General features: G+C 44.5%; 1 protein-coding gene across 2 annotated transcripts in view; it reads right to left on the bottom strand.

The window, feature by feature from the left end:
* The window catches only part of MOB3B (MOB kinase activator 3B), a 100,969-nt gene extending 79,693 nt beyond the window's left edge, over window positions 1-21,276 (bottom strand). The window contains exons 1-3 of one of the 2 annotated variants that reach the window (XM_035562978.2): window positions 21,157-21,276; window positions 20,700-20,896; window positions 3,182-3,263 (exon numbers count right to left, since the gene is read on the bottom strand). The gene's annotated coding sequence lies outside the window, so the exon portion shown is untranslated. Of the gene's footprint in view, window positions 1-3,181; window positions 3,264-5,474; window positions 5,553-20,699; window positions 20,897-21,156 lie in introns of those variants that run through there. The other variant, XM_050716325.1, reaches the window with a different exon arrangement.
* Between the last annotated feature and the right edge of the window lie 1,934 nt (window positions 21,277-23,210).

Below are 23,210 nucleotides of genomic sequence, written 5' to 3'. Positions count from 1 at the left end.
CACGTTCAATCAGAATGCAAGAGCTAAAAAATACATCTGCGGCTATATGGGAATGAAAAAGAGGGAAAATTCTAAAGACAAAAAGTTCAATATGCTGCTGCTATTACCTGAATCTCAACATTTTGCCTGAGAAGTGACAGGCTGGACAGCAACTGTCAATCGGTATCTTTCCCTTGTTTAAATGGAACACATATATCGAAATCCAATCTCACGTTGAAAAAAAAAAAATAAGGAAAACTAACAGAGTAGCTACAACTGCCTAATTTTATACGTGTAAATTAGACATAGAACTAAGGTGGTCAGGCCCACACCCATCACTCTCATGCACTCCTATTTGAGAGAAATGGGAAAAAGGGAATGGATTTCAGACTCCGGCATGTGTCTGCTCTCAATCACCAATGTAAAAGGTCAGTTCTTTCACCAGTTGTATAGGGAGCATAAAATCAATTAGGAACATTCGCAACGAGCTCATTAATCAGTCTCTAAAGTGGAATCTCTTTTGCTGATTCAAGTACTCTGCAACTAAATCGGGACCACAGATGCTTGAAGTTTTTTTGCTGCTATCAGGCATTCCATTCTGAATTTTTATTAATTTTTGCGTTTAATATATGGTTACTGTAAGCAATTCATATAGCCCAATTTTGGATAACCAACTAAGTAACTTGATGAATTGCAGCCCATGAACTTGAGTTTTCCCTACGCATTATGCAAGATGATGATACTCAAATCTGCACTTGGATTTCAGCCTCAGAAAAGCCAACAGTCAGCACAGGGTACAGCAGATATGACTTGACACAACCTTACAAATCCTATTAGATTCCTTTAATTCTTTAAGGGATTAAAGAATATTTTGTGCAGGTAATGAGAGCCCATGAACAAAAGCCCATCCCAGGCCACTGTGGAAACATTAGCCTCCTTTATCTGCCCTTCTGGAGAAGAACTTTCATTAATTTTAACCAGATATGCCTATTAACTCATGTGCTTTACTATCAGTTGTGACTGACATTTCAAGATGCAGTTTTATTTTGAAAAGGATGAACAGGGAGATTGTTAAGCCACATATTCATTAGGTGATAATTCGCAGTATCCAGGTAACCTTAACTCACTAGTGCCTGTTAATTGTAGGGAACAGACAAAGTGTTCATGCCAGCTTTCTGCAAACACCTTTGCTTTTACAAGTTAAAGTCAATTCTATCTTACAGAAGAAAAAAAGAAGCTATTATAGCTTATAGCCAACACCATTTTCACATTTCCTGTTAGTAATTCCGTGCTAACCCTCAATGAGGACACATATGCAGTATTTCATTCTTGCAGAAAGAGAAGACCACAGGCCATGTAACGATTATTTCAAGTCAAATAGCTTTGAATCTTTATCTTTTCCTTTAAAGGAACATTTAGAAATGAAGTACCACACTTTGCTAAGAGAAACCCTAGAGTTCTGTTGTTACATGTAACTTTTATGATTACTGTAACTGAAGACTCCAAGAATCAAAAATATGTCTGTTCAAATTTTCTTAAATTGTGGTTTTTGATACCACTGTGGATACACACCACTTCAATACCTACCTTTATCAAGCACTCTGTTATCATGTCAGTGGGTATTTCCACTTCAGAACGGGACGAACAAAGGCATTTAATTGTGAAAGCAAAAATGGTGTTATAACCACTGAGGGGTTGGAATTAGATGATCTTTAAGGTCCCTTCCAATCCAAACCATTCTAGTATTCTGTAAGACTCTCAGAATCAATAGAGAGATCCAAAGTCACCGAAAATTTCTTTTAAGGAAAAACCTAACTCTGTTTCCAGATCCAGGAACTGGATAGTTTCTTGAATATTCAGTAAAAAAAGAAAAATGGCGATTCTGTATTTTGCAGAGAAGCGCTATCTGAAATGTTGACTGCTAGCTTTTGTACCATGCAGTACTGGTCAGTGAATGGCTGGGTCACTTTGAAATATAGACAGCTGTCTGATGGAGAAGACAAATTGCAGTTCTCCCAAGATTTATAGGTGGAGTAAGTTTTTTAAGACCAAAGACTGAGAAATAAAACAGGACTTCATTTCTTACAGCCCTCAGCCATGTTTCTTTGGTTTAACACATGGACTGATATTTGGTCATGAGCTGTGTCAACCTCCCCCAGCTCTTTTAAATGTCTGTTGAGTACTCACTCCAATCTCTGATTTACAGACTGCATTCATCTGTCTGCTTGCATTTGTTTTAAAACATCAAAGCTGCTTAATTAAGATAGATTTTTTTTTTGTACTCCCAAATGGTAATAAATGCAAAGTTACAAAAAGAAAAATCAAAAACCAACCAACCTCAGTACAGTGGGGAAAGACTCGTTTTTAAGCCCAAATGGACAATCTACTACCAAGTACCTGTATACGCTGCATATTACTAGCCAAGGAATTTGCCACAGCCCTTCTGCATTAAACACCTATCTCTTATAGTAGCACGAGCATATGGATCAACCTTGAAACAAAAACAGAAAATGCATTTTTTCTGACTGTAGTAGCACAGAAAGAAAATGCCCTCAGCAACAAAAGAGGCAAATATTTTAAATTAAATCTGAACACATTTCTTAGAGCAAAGAGATCTTGGAAGGTCTTTCATGATTAGACTGAAAGGTTAGACTGAAGAGCCCCCTGCTCTTAAGAAGCATGTTCCCATGAAGATGTTCGATTAGGCTAAGTCACTCTTTATCTTTTCTGAGGAATAGTGGACTAAAGTTATGGTTTATGAGTCAGGATGACCCTATTTAATATCTTTCTCCCAACCCCAACTTTTTCAATCCCACACTCTGGTCCTGCTCTATCATTTACTGAATCTTTTCCTCAGCTCAGCAGAAAAGAGAAAGTGAAATGTGGCAGCAAGACTTCTTAACGACCACAGGGAAAGAGAGCAAAACCTCCTGCTCTGTTACTGTCTGATCCAAAATCCCTTAAATGACAGCCTCTCAGTCTCTCTCTGAAATATTTACTCTTAGACCTTCAGCCATTCCTGTCCTTTCTTTGTGAGCATTTGTCCTTTTCTTTCCTACTAATATGCTAATTACCCATCACCAAATAAGCTTACTGCAGTAGTAAGCTGCAAATTTCCCCAGAAGTAAGTTTAAATGTACACGAGCTAGCATTAAGATTCCAGTTACATCCTACTCCTCTCAGCTTCCTGTACCCATCTTACCTGCACAGGCCTAAGTCCACGGCTCAGAGGAGGCTCACAAACTCATGTCTGTCCAAGGTACCTCTGAAACATCAATAATTTCCTAAAACAGAAAAATGAAAATAATGTTGTTTTTTCTGTATTCTGAGAACTCACCTGACTCATGGTAAAGATTAAATATTTAACAAATAATTATACCACATGGTTTTCCTGTAACATTTCTAAACAATTGGTACTCCAAATTACCCTGAGATCCACATTTCCAGGGTACTCAACCCTCTCTGCTTTTCTTAATTTCTGTTCCAGAACACAAGTACCCTCCTCTGGGATCTTGAATGATGCTGAGTAGTTTGCTGGCAGCTGATAAAGAAACATTTATTGCGACGGAAGTATCTGCAAAGGAGCTGAAGTGATTTGGTCCAGTCCCAAGTTTCACATCGCTCAGTAATGCGTTCTAAGCAGCACCGGCTACTACACCAACACTGTAGCAAACAGTATTAAATCCTAATTCCTAGCTGCTTGATGCCAAACAACACCATACTCTTCTGCATCCACCTCTTTCTACTCTTCAGCACTTTCTGAAATCCAGTATTGCTTGACTGCACCCTGCATACCTTGTGTTCCTCGTCTTTCTGTCCTGCCTGCTCTGAGATCTGCACACTGTCTCTGCTACAAAAGAACAGTCTCTTCCTCTTTCATGCCAGGAACACTCTTTTCTCTCCCCTCCTCTCCCCCCTGCCAAGAGAAGGAAATCTGTCACAAATGTTGGTCCACTCAGAATAGTATGCAGATGAATAGCAAACTTAGGATAAGCTGCTTCACTATGGTGGGAGAGAGAGCAACAGGTTCTCCAACTACGTACTGGAGAGTACCCGGACTGTGAACTCCCCAGTTCAAGAACGTCCATAAGATTTTCTCCTTCTGTTCCTCTCTTTACAAGCAGTGACAGTACCCCTCGTTATAGATGAATTATACCTGTGCAAATTATACCTCTATCCTAGCTGAAACCAGGACAGTAAAAATGCAATTAAATAGCTTGAGGAACAAAAACAACCCTGTTGTCTGTATGAGAAATTACAGCAACATGAGCAGGGGTGGGAAGGCTCCTCAGCCACCCTTTATCCCTCCGATAATCAAAGAGGCAACCAGTTCTTGCTCTGACTTGGTTCAGGACACACCCCAGCATCATTTGGAACATTTTGTTTATGAGCACTGCCCACAGCCAGCCTCAGAACAGGCTGATCTGACCACCACGTTGGAGCAAGAAGGCTTCTACATCTTTGGATGCCATCTGGCATTACTCTTGCCAGAAGACAGGCAGATGGTTTGCAGGATCAGCTGCAAGCAGGACTCCCCAGGATCCCCGCCAACCAGGACCGCTCCATGCTTGAGTTGCAGCTCTTAAGCCAACAGTGGGTACCTCTAGGGCTTGCTGGTCCTCGCACCAGCAGTTCCTCACTTCTCCGTAACAAGCCCTGGGTAAGCCTCTGGGAGACAAGCTGTCAGGCTGTCACACCGTGACGATGCAAAGACGTGCACGTAGATATCAAATCCATGTTCCTCCAGTGAACGAGGAAGTTTATTGCAAACCACTTTTCAAGGAGCAGACATCCCCGCAAACTAAACACAAGACCCGGCACGCTGAGCCTGTCCCTAAACCATGCAGGTCCGCGGCATGGCTGCTCATGTCACCAACTTCATCCCTAGCGTGAAGCGAAGCGCAGCCACGATGGCGTTAGCCATGCCACAAAAAAAAAAAAAAGACAAAAAGAGGTGAGCAGGGAACTCCCAGCCTGTGGTGCCCCGTTCACATGCCTCCATGGCTCTGCTCTCACCTCGCCCTTGGCGGTGAGGGTGAGAGGGTTGGGAGGGTGACGCCAGTTTGGGATTTTCCAAACCTGCCTGGATTTCAAGCAGGGTGCCCAAACACCCCACAGAGCCTCAGCAGCAAGTCTGCGGGGCCAGCACCTCGCCGAGTGAACCCCAAAGCCCTGCGGGGATGCACACAGCACCTACCTGTGGGGTGCAGAGGCAGAGCCCCTCCAGGGGCTCCGGAGCCCAGCGTGCCCTTCTGGCCCGACACCCCGCAAAACTGAGGCGGCGGCAGAGGGGCACGCTCGGAGCCAAGCCCGGCCCGGAGGAGAGGGGGGAGCCGGGGTCCGGCGGAGGGAGTGGGGGGGCACCTCCACTTGGGCTAAGAACCGTGGAAATAGGGCGGGCGGAGGGCGGGGGGCGCCGCCGTCCCGGCCGCCCGCTGCCGCCGGGGAAGTTCGTCCCTCAGCCCGGTACCGACCCGCCGCCGCCCCCGCCTTACCTCCACCTCTCCGCCGCCCGCCCAGGTGCCTGCCCCGCCGCACGCCGAGGCGGAGGCAGGACGCAGCTCCCCCGCCCCAGCCCCACAAGCCTGGCACGGCTCGGCCCCGGCACGGCTCGGCTCGGCACGGCCGCCCCCTGTCGGGCGCGGGTCGGCCGCGCGGCCGCTGAAATGGCGGCGCTACCCCGGCGGGAGACCCCCGAGGGAGCTCGCCTCGTCCCGGGGGCTTTGGTCAGTAATTAGGCAGGGAGGTCCCCAAAACCTCCCCGCGGGGCTCGTCGTAACCCTGAAGGGGTCAGTTTGTGCTGCAGGGTGGTATAAGTGTGCCCACGGCGGGGCAGAGTCCCGGACACAACCCACTCCGTCGAGGTAGCAGGATGAGATTAATCACTGTCTGCCCATCGTTGTATTGGGCTTATCTGGTCCGTGGAGTCTGTGGGACTCTGCTGTCCCATTGTATAGCTAAACACACCTTTACAGTCACGATGTTGAGACTGTCTCGGTAGGAAAAATAAAAAAAAAAGACGCTCGCCTAGCTCAGCAAAAGCCTCTTTCTTTTCCATGCCTGCAAAGACTTGAGGGCCTTGCGACTTCTCACCTGAGCCAGTGGGAAAAGAAGAATCAGGAGGAAAAGAGACTGTGTATCAGCTGAGGCCCCTAACCCAAAATAAAATGGCACCTCAGCCTGGTTTGACACTGTCATTACTGTATCTCATGTTACCACATAGGAAACTGAAAGACAGTAAAATATGTGTACAGAAATTTTGTGGGATTAGATCCCTAAAAAGAAGAGAAGCGAAAAGAAAACACTACACTCAGAAGTCGCTATAATATTTGGAAAGACTTTTTGGCAAGCCAGGTCAAAACCCCAACAACTTTGGCTAACGGAGAAGACAGAGTAAAACTATTTTCAAGCAAGTATCCTGTTAAAAATAACTGAACCACCTGCACAAGCTATAGTCTTCCCATTGTACCAGTAGCCCCAAAAGTTTAAAACTTGCATCCTGCTAAACCCTGTGGAGAAGGATGTTTTAGAAATGCAGTAGGTTAGGCTGACAAGATCAATTTTATTATATACACTCAAACAAGGATAGACAGTGTCATTGAGTACAGGATTCTCCTTTCTGAGAATCATTAAAGCATATCAAGTAACCGCCAGCTTTGCCGAGGGAGAAATTATTTTTGGTGACAAACTATGGCCCCAAAAGGACAAACTACAGACACGATTCTTCTCCCAAATCTCAGTCCCTGACACCCTTGCTCCTTTCTAATCATCACAAATCATTGGAGGTGTTAGCAGACTCCAGCCAGAGCAAGAAGTGAAAGAGACGAAGTGCTCAAGGGCACGTGAAGGACAGGTGACTTTCCAAGCAGGAAGACGTGAGCACCTCCCTTATGAGCAGTCACGTTGTCCACTGGTACCCGATGACCCCACAGCCACACTTTAACAACCAATGTTTTTGCTGCTGGCAGAGAAGCCAGTGACCACGACCGTGAGCTGCATCAATCAGTTTGCTCCTGCAGAATTTAGCCAGGAATCGATTCAGTTGCATATGCCATGTTATTCTAAGCAAAGATGCCAACACCAAGGCTGTTTCTTCTTCCTACAACACAAAATGTGCAGCTCAAGTAATAAATGAGCAGGTCTTCAGATTAATTATCCTCAGTACAAGCAAAATGAAATGCAATTTAATTCAGCAACAAATGGGTGAGGATGGCTGTTTGTCTTCTGCTGGGGATGCAGAACAGAGGAGGACAGATGGGGCAGATCAGAGTGGTACTGTAATAATTCTTTTCAGAGTTGATTTCTGCCTTATTTTCTTCCCATCCTCTCTCTTAAATGGCATGCCCTTTGAGGAAATAATGCTTAGTCTGCAAAGAAAGAATGAGCTGAGAAGGACTAATGGTATTCCAGGCTCTGCTCCTACTAAAACCAGAAAGCCTCTGTCTCTACCATAGCATTGATATCGTTTCACAGCAGGTGATTTTACCTATTACAAGGATAACAGTGGGCTCAAGAGAACCTCTTTCGTCTCACATAACAGCGATTGGAGATCATACCAGATAACTGCCCAGAGTCAGACATATTAGAGATTACTGGTAAATCTCATGCAAACTATTCTTTTTCTTTTACAACCAAACACAAAAAATCTTCTACCAAACTGAAATGTGAGGAGGGACAGATATGGAGAGACATTTCCTACAGGTGACTCCATTGTAGGTGAGGTCCAAAACCAGCAGAAATGTTCTTCCAACTTGTGATTGGGTCCAGACATGGCTTTCTTCAACGCAATACCTTTTAGTAAAGGAAAGAAGCAGGAAGGTTTCTATGGGAATATATCAATATTTAGAAAATGAAAGTCACGAACAGGGAACAGAGGGACAGGTTTAGTTACATATTAGCAACAATAAAACTTGTTTTCATCTAATGGTACTACTTCAGTGCAGCTAGCATTGTATTGAGTGAAAGGATATTTTTATTACCCTTTCAGTCTGGACATGGTATACATTTTTTTTTTTTGTTTTGTCCCATTAATCATGGCCACCGTAGGCACATACAGACTGCTCAGCATCCTGAGACAGCCTGTAGACCTGCCAGTAGAGGGTGGGAACATTTTACAGCCCCTTGCTTGGAGTTCACACGCACAGAACTGAAAGGCCTCATCAACAGCAGGCAGGTGGCACTTTAGAAAACACACACAGGCTTGCAGGCTTCCCAGCAGCAAAATCTGCTTTACTTATGAATAACATAAAGTAGCAAAAACAGCCTGTCCTGGTGGTGTTCTGCTAGGTGTTGGATGTTCTTGGTGCTTGGATGTGCTTAAAGAACCAAGATCTTGCAAGTGGAGCTAAAACACTTTTCCTGTGGCTCTTTTCTCTCTGGTTATTTTGTGCATGACATGATTAAACTCACGTACTTCCTTGGCGGATCACTAAGTTTACGCACATCTATTTGCCTACCCTGATGTATATTTGCACAGAAGTTGCTGGAACTTTTTGTCTTTGAGATCTGTATCCCTTAATCAACCTTTTGAAACCAGCTAGAGTTTGACCTGGGGACAAGGAGATGAGTAGAAACATGGATGTAACCAAAATTCTATCATAAATCCTGCTTTATCAAGGAAAAATAAAATAAAATAAAATAAAATAAAATAAAATAAAATAAAATAAAATAAAATAAAATAAAATAAAATTAGAGCCTGCCTCATCCCCTTTCCTTTTTCATGTGGCCCGTTCTGGTTTTGGCTTAAGACTGGAAGAAATAGCTGTGGCTTTGTTAAGCCTGATTTAAAGTAGGAGATAATTTTTAATCAATTCTAAATCAAACCTGCTTAGTTTTAGATCAAGGTCCAGAATCAGCTTAAACCAATGCAACTGAGGCCATTGTGGGATGCTTACTGGAAGAATCAGCTGGGGCTGTTTAAGTAGTCAAGAAGTTACTGTCCACAGCAGCTGATTGCCTCCCAATTGGGGTGAGTAATATACCCAAAGCTGACTCTGCTTTACTTTTTCATTTAGGTCAACCACCATCAATGGCAGTTCAGGCCAGCTGATCTTGCAGTAAAGTAGGTTTAGGGGCTGTAGGCATGTTAAGCTGCAAAATAATGAAAAAAAACCTTGGAATTACAACTTCAACGACTCAGTCTCTGAAGGAAGTATGTCTTTGTGTTTACCAACACTCAAGTCTGCATACTTTAGGACTTGCCTTGCGACTGACTATAAGCTACAGAGCTTTTCAGAAAACACGGAACTGTGCCAGCCTACACCTGCTGAGCATATGGCCAATGACATGTAACTAAGCTGATATCAGATGTATTGTGTTTGGAAGATTTCTTAAAAGTTAAATAAATAATAATAATTAAAAAAAAAAAAAACCACTAAGTCCTTTTTTTCTGCTATTAAATCTAATGTTATCCAGGGTACCAAGGGTGTGACCAATGTAACCTTTATATCTGCAGACCATGTCTTTCTGTACAGCCACCTTCAAAAGACTGTTCCTCCCTTTAGTCACCAGAAGGATTTTTCTCCCCTGACAAGTCTATAGAAAGATGATTTTGTAGAGAAATTGAAAACAAAGAGTCAACACATACAGAGAACCAGTCAATGAAGTTCTGAATAGGTTACAGCCCACAGTTCGCAGCACAACCATCCTCCACGCAGCACCAAGCACTAAGTCCTGATTTAGCCCTGAGTTACAAAGGGCAATGAAGGCCAGCTGCCCTTGAAAATCCTGTACCTGGTGCAGACCTAGCACGATTGCGTCCCCAGCAGTTATGGTGACATGCAGAGCATCCACCAACCTAGGCATGGCCACAGCAGGCAGAGCCCCCAGTGGTCAGGGAGCATCTCTCCTAGTTTTGTTTCTGTTCCCTAGCCACCAGCTTTGCATGGCAAGAGAAATCCTGGAGGTTTGATCACAGCAAGACCTTGCCTGTACCCCTATGAAGCTTGGAGCCAGCTCTCGTGCGAGGCATGCTCCCTTCACAGCCCTCATGGTGAGGCTGTCAACTGGGTGAGCACAGGGAGGGCCCACAGAGACATGTTATGATGGGAGAAGGAGAAGTATGCCAGACAAATTAATGCAGTTTTCTCAAGAAATACATTGTCCAGTAGGTTTTGGATTTGCTCTGCAATTTGCCCAACCTCCTCCTGTATGGGTCAGATAGACGGTTTATCCTCCCCACCATGCACATTTGCACCTGTGATTACAAATACAAAGAGTCTGTTTCTTTCACATAAAATAAATAAATAAATAAGTAAAAGTAGGATTTCTATTCTTTTTATACAATAGTGCATCTAATATGCTCCCAGATGCTGTAAATGTTGTCAGTAGAAAGTCTAAATAGTCTACCCAAAAGTTCTTGCATTCAGATGTTGCTGTTTTTCTTTCAATATGGCAAACATACATTACAATTGTTGGCATTAAGCAGAAATAATACACCAGTAAATCCTCTCTCTGTTATATTTAGGAATTGAACCGCTAGGTCTGATTTTTCACTTATGCTAAAGGATCCCATCCTGGAAATCTCCCACTTGATATGCCTGGCAAAAGAACGTGGTTTGGATGTGGAAATTTCAAGCAGTGTCCTCATGTCATGAGTGGATACAGAATCAGCTTTTCCATATTATTGACTTACTTTCTCTCTCTATTTGTATTTAATTTAGGAAGGAATTCAGCAGTCTGGAGATTTTCCAGCATACTCACTACGGTGGCAAGCAGCAGCAGTGAGTGTTGTGATATTTAATGCCCTGTAAGACCAGCTTTGCCGTGCTCACAGGTGGCTCACAGAGCACCCACAACCAGCTCCAGTGCCATGGCTCCTACCTGCAGTCAAAGCTCCCGGTTCCCAGGGCTGGTCAGAGGCAGGGCACAAGAAGGGATGACAAAAGAGCTCTGAAAAAAGCAACTGGATGGCCCCACAGCAGCTTCATTAGGGCAGGAAGCCCTTTTTGTTGATGTTGGCCGGAGATTATGATGATCCTGTCAAAAGCCTATTTTCTGGTTCAGTGGCTCAGAAAGACAGCTATTCCCACCACTGACTCTCCTGGTAATTATAGTTGCCTGCAGAAAGATTCATTTCCAGCAGCTGAATGGCATCAGCAAGAACATTTGATGGCCTCTGCGCGGTGCCAGAGGCTTGAGCAAGTTTTGGTGCACTGCAGTCACAGTTTGCCTGTCTCTTCTCCAGGTCTGTCATAACTGCCTTAAGAACATGGCTTCTGGGCTGAAAACTTGATGAGGGGGAAAGAAAACCTCCCCGTTTATCTCTGCTGCCTGCCTGCCTTCCCACCTGCAGGGTACATTGACAGGTTCCTGCTGCTGGCAGCGGATGGGAGAGCAGGGCCCGAGTGTTCCTACTGTAGCACAGCCCCTTTGGTGTTCTCTAAGCAGAGTGAGCAATGCTAAAATTAAGCAAGAAACACAATATCTCAAAGGAAAAGGCAGCATGTGACCAAATCACTAGCCTTGCCTCTCTCTGCATTAGGAAAATTTTTCTAGAGCTCTGCAGTGCCACATGCAACCTTTGTGCTGGTGCTTGTAAGTCCTTCCAGATTCTGACTTGAAGTATATGGAAACAAGTTTTGCCCAATCTTGGCAGGATACACCAAGAAAAGCTTCCACTCCTAGCAATGAAGAGGTTATAAACTTATATGAGGGTGACCAAGAGTGGAACTCAGTGCCCTTTGTCCCTTTGAGATTATTGTTTGACATTCCTACCTGGGGAAAAGTAAACAGCAAAATCCAATCACAGTTTTCTCTAACTCAAACACTGCTCAAGGCTCCTCTCAGAACAATGGTTGCATTCAGGCTGCTCTCTGAGCTTAATTCTGCTCTTAAAATTGCAATGTCTCTTTGAAACTGATTTGCCAAAAATGCGTGGATCAAAAAGTGCTGTAATCTTACTGGATTTTGACCAAACATAAGTCCCCTCCTTTTATTTATTAATTTAGTTTTGTGAAATCCTTGCTTTCTTTCTCCTTCCCCTCCAAGACAGTAGCTATAATTTCAGCTCAGGAGTAAAAAATCGAATTTGTATCAGAAGCTGGTGGAGGACACGAATCTTAGCCGTCAAATGCCAAAGCTTTTCAGATAATGTGACCACCTAAATGGTTAAGACTGCTTGAGGATAAACAGCAGAAACAGTTCAATGCTTTCCTGGAACAACTGGCAAAATTATATCTCCTCCAGGGATTGTTTCAACATTAATGTAACATGAAGGCACTCTGTCAGATCCACAAAGCACACATTGCTTCAGTTTCCTGCTCCATTAAGAGCTATTTGATTAAAGATGTTGGTTTCAGCGACTTCAGTCACATCACCGGCAATGCTGTGGCCAAAACCAGCTTCCACCAGTGATCCCACGCCACTGAAGCACAGAGCTGTCACACCTCAGTAAGTGTCCCGCTTACTGCAGGGCACACACAGATGACAGAGATAGCTACAGTGACAGGGAAAGCCAGCAAGGCTCCAGCATGGCTCCTTCCTGGTGTACAAGAGCTACTTGACATACTCTAAGCATGGCTGCTGCTGCATCTGTCTCCAGGTTTTCTCCCAGTCTATTTCCCTCTGATTCCAGAGGTTCCCCACGGACCTCCTCCACTCCTGCTCAGAGATCCCACAGTCCCACTGCCACCTTAAAGCTGGTCATCAAAAGACTGCATGCAAAGTCCTGCAGGCTGCCCTCTTTGCCCAAGTTCCCAGTAATCCCAGCATTTAATAGAGGTTATGCCTTTTTCCAAACACACTGAATCGTTTCATGCAAAACCCAGTAACTCCATGCTGTATTATCCTGGCATGCCACTGTGGGGTAAATATCTTAGAAAAGAATGAAAAGTGTGCAGACTTTCAGTTCTCTGAATATTTCAACCACATTTTGAACGGAGACCCTCAGTGAAGCCTGTTATGTTTTGCACATACTTGACAACAGTTTGCACATCTGAGGGGCACAGAAAAGTTCATATCTCTTGGATAAGTTATAAATTACACATCAGAACAGTTTGGGTATGAATATGCACTTTAAAAGACACCCCCACCCGCACACAATGATAAATCCTACCATTTAATCCTACCTGTTGAGTGCTGACACAGCATTTTAGCAATGTTCAGAAAGATGTATATGCAACAGAAGAGATGTGAATTAATGTCATTTCAGCTTCAGGCTGGCCTATTCCCTGTCTGGCTGTAATCTCTCCTATTTAATGACACTATCTGGACGCCAAGGCTAATTTGGAACCTGGCAGCCCACTTATGAAGTGGGGCTGTATGACAGGAGAGCATTATGGTGCTGCTCAGGCAGCTGCACTGGCTGCTTGCAAGCCTCCAGGGAGAATTCAAAGCTTTCAAAGCCCTAATTGTTTTGGATCTGGGTTATTTTGTCAGGAGAAGAGGCACTCCACTTCAAGAAGCCTTGATATAAAAGAGAAGTGGGTGGTAAGGGCACTTGGATGTTCAGGTCTGTTTCTCCCCAGATTAAACTCCCAGAGGTATTATTAAAGCCTATTTTCCAGCCTGACAGTTGGGATAGGGAAGGTTAGGAGAAGCTCTTTGCAGCGTGTAATTAGTTTATGTGCTGGGTGCATTCTACCATCAGCTGGTAGAATACTTTGATGATGAAATTCTGTTATTTTGAACATTACCGCAAGTTAGGAAGACGATTCAATCCTTGAAACATTCCTTGAAACAAATCCTTGAATCCTTCAAACATTTCTGGCGTGCGTGTCTTGTAAAACAGACGTAGATAAAATATACTCTTGGGAATTGTCCTCTGAGATTGGTGTCACCAGTTTGGTGACAGAGATGCACTCTCATGAACACCAGGCCCCAAGAAGAGTGGGCTGATGTCCCACGGAAGGTCTCAGTCCATAGTACCGAGGCTCCAACTTATGGCTGTGGGACCAAAACTATCAGATTTTGCATTCGAGTTGCCACCAGATTGCCTGCTTTGGACAGGACAAAGCTGAGGGCCGCAGCCTGGCTGCTCCTCAGCTGTCACAGGGATGTCTTGGCTAACCTTGTGTGAGCTGGCTAGCAGGGTAGAGCCATTAATTTTCTGTCTGTGCTCTCTTTTTCACTGAGCGGATCTGTGGGAACACCCAGAAGAACAGAGAACTCCTCATTGCACATGCAGTAATCTCCCGAGCCCTGCAAGTTTCGCAGTTACTCCTACCACAGTCACTGAAGGACAGACAAGGGCCCGCTACCGACCTGAGAAGTACACAAGATACTCCCTCGTGAAACAAAGGAAACCAGCAAATACAGCTCCAAAACACAGCTACGCCACAAGGCTTACGTTTTCCACGGTGACTGTCTCCTTCAAACAACATCAAGGACTCACTTGCTAATAAAGGCAGAATTCATTGTCTAAAATCTCATCTGAAAGCACATGACTTCCTTTTTTTAATTAAGTTGCTAGCTTAATAACAGCCCTGTCTCTCAAAGCACCAATTTCATGTCTGTAGATAAAATATGATGCAGTTATTCATTGAAGAGCAGGTAGCAGCACACCCCTTCATCTCCATGAGAGATGGGAAATGCGGGCTAATCCATCACGAGATAAGACAGCGCGCTGCAGCTGGTGCAAAGGAGTAATGGAAGGGACTGGGGAAAGCATTTCCAAATGCATAGCTGGTCTAGTCATCCTTGTGTATTGCCTGCACTAGTGCAATTTATCCAGGAAATACAAGTAGTTCACGAGAAATGGAGGGGTTTGAATAAACAAAGGGAATTGTGCATAAGTGGGCTCAGTCTATGTGCAGAAATCTTGGTGTAACTCCAGCAAGATTATACAAAGCTGAGTGTGAAGGCCTGTCCAGATACTTTAATTCAGTGTCATGGTGACTAAATTACCCATGTCTATGTAAATGCATTCCCAGACTACATAAACTGATCACTGGTTGTCCATATCCAGACAGCCACACAACCTCTTACATCAGTTTAATGGCAAAGACCTCTAATCACACTGACTCTTTGCACCCCGGCTGTGAAAGCTCACTGCTCTGTCACTGCTGACTGCTCAATGCAAGCACAGAGAGGTGGGAACGTGGTCACCCGTCCACATGCATGTGACACAAAACAGACGGTGCCTTCTGGCTCTGTAAACCTCCACTGGCCTCAGAGTCAGAGACCTTATTCTCTAGAAAAAGTGTCAAAATGGAAAAGATGTCAGCCCCAAAATCTCCTTTTGTTTAAATGCCATGTGCATCTTTAATCACAAGCACATTCTGGTATTACCATTTTTTAATAAACTGTTGCAACATGTTCCTGTGCCTGTTGACATGGATTGTAATCTCACAGCTTTAGTCTCTAGGAGGTCAATATGGGACCACTGCTTTTGCTCACCAAGTTCCATTATGTTTTTCAGATTCATGCAACCCCTAAGCCTCCCTGAATCTGCTGAGACCAGAGAGGCATGTCTTTTCAGTCCAATCGAACTACAAATTCAGTGAGGTCATCATGAGACAAAGAGGTGAGTCGGCCCATGACAAAATATTCTTGACGGATACCTCCAAAGTGAAGAGAAAGAAGTATCTGAAACCCCCTGAAAGTGATGTCCATCGACCTGAGGCAAACCAAGATCCAGACAGTGAAATCCGAACTCCACCTCCTATGGAGGAACCAAAGGAAGAATTGAATTCTTATCCGGAAATATTGCAGTTCACTGTTGTTTTGCCTCAGATACAAAGCTTTTTGGTATATTTTTTCCAGGTATGTATCACTCTGGGATTATTTTGATTTTATATATATTGCATAACTTCCATGAATTACTTGGTGTGAAAAATGGTTCCATCAGGACTGTGCCAGGTCAGCCAGTTCTGTGATCCTTTTATCTAAATGAGTTCAAGAGCATGGTAAACCATGTGGAGCAGCACTCAGGGACTCAGATGCCTGAGACCAAAAACCTGAGAAATTTCAGTTTGTCTTTTCAGCAGGTAAGGCTGCCACTTCTACAAACCATAACACTCCTTGTCTGAAACCATATAACATGGAAAATCAAAAATATCTTTGCAAGCTTTGAAAAGATAACTTTGAAACAGTAAAAAAGCCTAAAAGAAGATAATTCCATTACAACTTTTATAGTTTCTTTTCCTTTTCCTTTTCCTTTTCCTTTTCCTTTTTTCCTTTTCCTTTTTTCCTCTTCTTTTTCCTTTTCCTTTTTTTCCTTTTCCTTTTCCCTTTTCCCTTTTCCTTTTCCTTTTCCTTTTCCTTTTCCTTTTCCTTTTCCTTTTCCTTTTCCTTTTCCTTTTCCTTTTCCTTTTCCTTTTCCTTTTCCTTTTCCTTTTCCTTTTCCTTTTTGTATCATCATGGCAATGAAATACAGAGCTAGATGTATCTTCTAGTGTAAAGCCTAATTTTCTTACCAACAAGCCATGGCTTGGCTTAAACTGACTTTGGGACGTCTGCTCTTGGGAGAAAAATTATCTGTTTTGTTAACTAAAATTTTCAACTTTCAAGAGCTTTTTCTGCCACCCTTTAACCCATAACACCACTAAGAATAGGTATCAAACGGTCTCAAGGAAACTTAACAGCAAATGAAATGTCTCCTTCAGAGAAGTCACTTACTAAAGCAAACCACTATAAAAGCACAGCAAACATTGAATAATTTCTGTCCTGCATTGTCTCAAGCTGGTTTCTTGTGTCTGGCCACAATCGCTTAACACTAATGAGCCTCATCACCTTTTATCTCTGCAGCCGCCTGCCTGTAGAGTCATTTGTACTCATCAGAGCAACCTCTACAGAAAGTAAGGCTAACAACCTGGAGCACCAGAAAGCTGCCAAAACCCCCACTCTCCAGATCCCTGGAGATGCTTTTTCAGATACTCTCAGCGCACAAGTTGGAAGGCTGAGTTGGTGCCATGGTACAAGGAAAGTCCCTCCAGCTCTTGGTAGGTAGCATTTAGGTCTCTCCTGGCTCAGAAATAGTGGAAACAAGTAGGTCTTATCCTTGGTTCTCTTTCTTGCCCTCACCTACAACCTCTCCCCAGCACCAAGACAAGCAGGTTTCAAATGCTGAATCACTGAAAATATCCTGGTTCTGATGTCTGTGCCCCAAAGTCAGCAAAGAAAAACAGTCTACCTTCTGCACTGTTCAGCCTTGCAGACATGGTCTCAAACAGTTTAAAAACAGATGGGTCTTGCTTCTGTTGGGGAAAAAATAGCGGTGCTGTTTATAATAATGGCTTTATTTGTCTCCAGCTATTGGAGAGATTTGAAATGCAGAATAGTCAGCATTCCACAACTTCTGCCCACAAGTAAGTGTGAAATGGCTCCAAGATGCCTCGCTTCTTTGTACTGCAGGAGGTTTCTAATGAGAAGACAAACTTCTGAAAACTGGAGATGCTGCAGCACACAAAGCCCTTGGAGAGGAACCCTGTAAAACTCAGTGAAAGTGGAATTAAACCAGGCTGCATTTGAAACTGACAGGACCCTACAGCAATGAACAGAGTAATGAGTACTTTCTGTAGACTGTTTCAAATGAATTGTGAAAAACTTAAACATGTTTTTTCCAGGACCTCATCCCATGACTGGTGTAAATAAATGTTTTTCAGTCCACTTCGATGCCCTCTGATCAAGCTGTATGTCCTTACAACTGCTTGGACACATTACAATTGTTTTAAAAATTCTTCTCATAATAAAGCACGTGGAAAAATATTTGCTGGGGCATGCTTCTGCTGCTTTTTTGATGCATGCTGCATCAATTTTCTGCTAGAAATAAAAATGTTTCCTGCACTCAGTGATTAGCTGGCAGGGAGGAGAAGCAAGGGAAGGAGCTGGATAAGTGAGTTTCAACAAACTTCTACCACTAGAGACAAAAGTATGGTAATCCAAACCAGATGTGAGGGAAAAACTAGAGGCAAATACAATCAGGCAAATAAATACAATCATTCTAATTCCTGTGTGATTTCCCACATCCAGTTTTTCTTTAATGATGCTTATTCAAATGTGTTCCTGATAGATCATTTTTTTGTAACCAGAGGCAAAGATCTCTACTCACATTCATTTCTGCCCTACTCCATTCTACCTTTGAATGTAAATGTCTGATAATATTGCTTTCTCCTCTTCTTTGGGAGCTTCCTGGTGACTTTATCCTTTCCTTTTCCCCCTTTTTCTTTTCCAATTTTCTCCTTTTTATTATCCTTCTTCCCTTTTAGTTTCTTCTGCATGCTTGTGACTGGTCAGAGGGAGCAAGATCAGCAGTGTTTCAGTCCAGACCACGAGCACTCCCCGCGATCATTCACCTGGTCATCCATCCCTCCTCGCTGTGGTTGGTTCACCTAAAGGACTGAATAAAACAGACTGCAACCCTTTGGGCTGAGTGGGTCAATGCACTCCAGCCACTCGTGAGCAGTCAGTGTATGGGATCAACCAAAGCTCAACTCCCCAGGGCACCCCAATGCCCCTCACGGCTCTGACTCAATAACAACATTTTGCTCTTGGTTCTCCCATTCCAAGAAAGCTTTGGCTCAGTTTTCCTGACCTCCACCACTTTTCGTACCTTCCCACTCGGCAAGATTTTCATGCCTAGCTGCTCAAAGTCCTCCTCTTTCCACCTAAATCTTTTCTCTGCGCCAGAGCGAGTGCTGCCCTTTCAGCACAGCCGTAACCACGCAGCCTGCTCACACTGTGCCATCGTGCTGTTCCTCCCAGCTTTTTCCTCAAAATATTTCATGCATTCCCTCGGCACACAGAGGGCATTTGAAACCCCAGCGGCTGCCCCTGCTGGGATCGGTCAGGGGCTGCCCCAGCTGCATCAGGGCAGCTTCCAGCAGCTGCTGCTGAGGACAGGAGGTCTCTGTGAGCCCACCAGGGCCGGGGACAGCGTGGTGACCGCTGGCACCCACCTCGTCTGAAGCCTCCCTTTCACAGCCCGAATAATTGATCTTTCATCGCGCAGCAGAATAACGCCGGGTTGTGTTTCGGGAAAGAAGCCGTGCTGTTTGGGTTTGAAAGCAAAAACATTTTCAGCCTCTGCACAATCTGACTCTTCGGGTTTCAGGCAAATGGCCTCATGTGAGAAATACTTAATTCTTACCCATATAAACTGCTGCAAGGCCACAGCACAATCTCCCCCTTGCACAGGAAGACCTCTCAGCCCCTCATGGAGCTGCTGAGCCAACGCAGGTTGCTCTCTAATTTCAGCCCATGGCTTCAACAGCATGCCAGTAGCTCTTGGAAGCCCAAGGCTAGCCTCAAAATTGCTGCAGCTCCCAAATATTATCTTTTGTAGAAGGGCCTTGCTTAACCCAACACACAGAACTTTTGGCCTCTGTCCCAATCCATTGGTTTTGTAGTCTGCGTCATTACTAAGCACCATAAATTAACAAAAACAAAGGGACTGAAAAATGAAAGTTCTGAGCAAAATGAAAGACACTGTGGTATCCAGTCTGTGAATTTTCAACCTCAAATAAAATAACCAGAGGAGAAAGCAGAACAAAGCCACACAAAGTGAAGGAACGCTTAATGGAGATTCCACCAACACAACCATCTGCTTGGAGCACTGCACAGCTCTCTATGCGTACACACTCTAGAGTAACAAAACCCAATAACAACAACAATAATAATACTGTTATACTTCGACACTAATGTGTAAAACTAGTCCTGTAGCTTTGTCTCCCTTTTTCTATAGTAAGCACTTTTATAAGCTGGCATTTCTCTGAGACTAATAAGAGAGATTTTGGTGTCATCACATCCATAACACCAGCCAAACATTTCTTTCCACATGTGACAGAGCAGTAGGTTGGCCCACAAATGGACAAAAGAATCTATTGAAATATGACCATGTGGGAATGCAAACTGGGCAATTGGTTTGAAAACAGCCTTTCTGAAACCTTGTGGCATCTATTCACTACATTTTTGGATGGGCATTTTGTCCCTTAAATGCACTATCAGAGAGGCGACTGGAATGCTTTATTATCTTCTTGTCATTTTTATAGCTTGCATTTTATTTGTATGTGTTTTATACTCTCATGAAAAATTTGCCCGAGGTACAGATAGCTGTAAATACAGCCCAGCCAGATGCTCCTGTCATGTGGGCTGCAACTACTGTAAAAATGCTCAGAAATACAGCTGCCCTTCCGTGAACAAGGGGGAACCAAGGGATGATGGAAGGGCTGTGCTGGGGACCTGTCACAAGAGCGGGACCTCTGAGTTTCTCCCAGACCTTCAGCGTGTGTGGTGAGAAACTAGAGGAGACGGGCAGGGAAATTGAGGTTGAAGTAAGATCGTTGTGTCTGGGAAGTGAATAAGGTAAAACAGAATCCAGCCAGGCTGAGAGGAACAACACTGGCGGAAGTTGGGCTGTGAAGCCACTCATGCCAAGGGACTCCCATTGATAAGGCCAATATTGCCAGCATCAGAAATACAACATTTGGGTACAGATATCGCAAAACTGGGACCCGTGGGGAAAAGCAACTGGGACTCCTGCTGGCAGGAGCTTGGCAGTGGAAGGAAGATACGAGGATGGCAAAAAGAAGTCATCTCAAAATAAGAAAAAAGAAAAGGGCATATGGTGTAAAGCCAGACAGAGAAAAGAGGAGGGAGATCCTCCAGCAGAGGACACGCAGCTGCAGGAAGCGTGGTGTGGAGCTGCCATGGGGACACCTCAGACCCTCCTTGGGCAGTCTGCTGTCAGGTCTGTGTTTCCTCAGAGCTGGTGAGAGGGGAAACAGATGTGCACCTCCACACCTACAGAGGTGTAATTCAAGTGTGACTATGTTCTTACCTACCTCACTGGGATTCAAATCCGTGACTGGCAGCTTCATAGTCCAGCCCAACACTCTGCGTTGTAACGCACTTGCAAGCTGGTGTATCTTATTGCCCAGACCATTGACAGCTCTGCCGCTCCACCAATTTCCTTCTCATGTGATCATTAATTAACCAACATCTTCATCAGTTTGCATCAGTTATGTCTCAAGTCTCCGACCTGCAGGGGAAGTGTCAAACTTTGGCAGTAACAGTGCTAACAGCAGACTGAACTCAAAATTTTCCTCAGCCTGCCAATGCCCAGTTCTCCGCCAAAAAACTGTATGGAGTTAATTAGTCATTACTTATTGCCCAGGCCCTGCATACTCCATGTGGCTTGTCTGTACAGCTGCCCTTGGATCGAAAACAAGAAACAAAGCAGCAAAAACAGACAAACAGAGACCATAAAAACAAAACAAAATCAATCAAACAAAAATATACCCCAAAACGCCGGAAAGTCGCTCCTCCAGAATCTAGGTTATCCAAAATTATTTCCAAATACTGCTGTCACAGAGATAGGCCAGGGAATGCCAGCAGAGCTCAGCATGATGCAGGATTAACCTCTGGTGAATAGGTAGCCAGAAAACAGACATCTCAGGGAGGGCGATCTCTCCTACACATCCCTGTGGATGAATGTGGAAGGCTGAAAACACAGCTCATCGCTCAGCTATACTACTGAACATTTTGGCAGAAATACTGTATGCACAGTCTGCAGTACTGAATTACAGTATTCCCTGACCTGTAATTTCCTGTGTTTCTGCTTCTACTGAAAATCAAAAGCCTGGCAACCCTCAGTCATATTTAACACAAGTTGGACAAGACGCTCTCTCTTACTATGATGAGACAATTTTCTAAATGGAAGAGAAACTGGCATTGAACTTCGTGTTTCACAAATGAGCTTTTGGCTGTTACCTTTCTCAAACATTTGGGCTTGTTATTAGATGCGTGTTAGGGATGAAGCTTCAGACGTTTGCCTTTGAGGTACCACAGCTTCACAGCATCAAGCTTTTACTTTGAAACTTGCTCAGCCAAAAACCTCTTTCATGACTTTATCTGATTACCCTTGCTTGTATGTCTGCGTTCCTCTCTCTTCAAAATCTTTGGTCTTTTGCTGCAGGTAGCTGTTTCTGCACAAAGTCCTGATCAGCCGTGCTTCAATTAAGGGGTATGCTGCTGTTGACTGTAACCTGTGTTAGACCCTGTGGATACCGTGCTTCTGATGGAGTTTATACAGCCCCTGCTTTCACCTGCACCACAGGAGATACTCAAAACTGAGGAGGTGATGCCACAAACAGCTTTGATGGAAGTTGTTCTGGTTTGAGCAGAGGGTCAAACCCATCAGCCTCCAGTGGCTACTGCCCACCTCAGTCATTCTCTGAGTCTAAGCAGCAGTGACTGCAGCCTGTCTGTTGGGCCGCAGCACCACAGGACGATTGGGACCAGTAGGGGCCTCAGGAGGCCTCAAAGTCCGGCCCATGTGTCCAGAGCAGGCTCATCCATGGGGTCAGGCCTTTATCCCACAGGGTCTGGAGACCCTCCAAGCAGGGACATGAGACCACCTCCCTGCGCCCTACTCCCCACATGGGGAAAAAGCTTTCCCTTCTCTCCAGCCTCTCTGGCCCTGCTCGCTCCCTGCACAAGGCCTGCTGCCTTCTCCCCAGGTCAAGAATAGAGGCGGTGAAAAGGATATACCGTGGGGAGACCCTGCAGGACCCCATGGGGCACCAACCTCCAGGCAGATGCCTCCCAGTAGCCACCACCTCAAGGCCTGACTGCCTAACTGGGGGTATTTACCCAACCACTGGGACACCCACTGCAGGCCCTATCACCTAGCTTGCGCATGAGGACACTGCTGGAGTGTTGAAGCCTTGCTGAAGTCAACATAAGTGACATCCCGTTTTCCACTTGCCCGTGAATCCAGTCACTTTATCACAGAAGGCAACGAGATGGGCTGTGACTCACTCTTGGTCAAGCCACACTGACATTTTCCCATCACATTACTCTCCCCCATGTGGCCGGACAGCTGCTCCAAGAGGACACTGGCCGTAACTTTCCCAGCCACCCATGCAAAACTGACCCACCTCCAATTTCCCAGAAAAACTGGCAGTTTTGCAGCTGTCAGGAACCTCCCTCCATCTCCATGACAAAAATATCAGTTGTCATTCCGTGCTGGTTTTTCCTTACAAAAAGAAACTTCACGTAAGTTTCTCCTTCCACTTACCATTTACTCTGAGAAGCAGCCCTGCATGGTAATTGAAGATTTGAAGTTCCTTGCGTGGTTGCTCAATTGTTTTAGTTAGAGCTGAAGTCAGACTTACTTGATAGTCATTATTAGGATTGTGTCCCATTTTCATCATACTTCTGAAGTTTAACTGGGGTCTTCTGTGTTTGAAAACTCTAGACATTCATATGAAGAGTCTGGCTTTGACAGGAGAACTACTTCCTTTAAAACAAATATCACATGGACAGCCTGGAAAAGGACAGACTGCCAGGGA

The sequence above is a fragment of the Cygnus atratus genome, chromosome Z (genome assembly GCF_013377495.2).
Source record: "Cygnus atratus isolate AKBS03 ecotype Queensland, Australia chromosome Z, CAtr_DNAZoo_HiC_assembly, whole genome shotgun sequence".
Lineage (NCBI taxonomy): Eukaryota > Metazoa > Chordata > Aves > Anseriformes > Anatidae > Cygnus > Cygnus atratus.
This window is presented reverse-complemented; position numbering and strand designations above follow the sequence as displayed.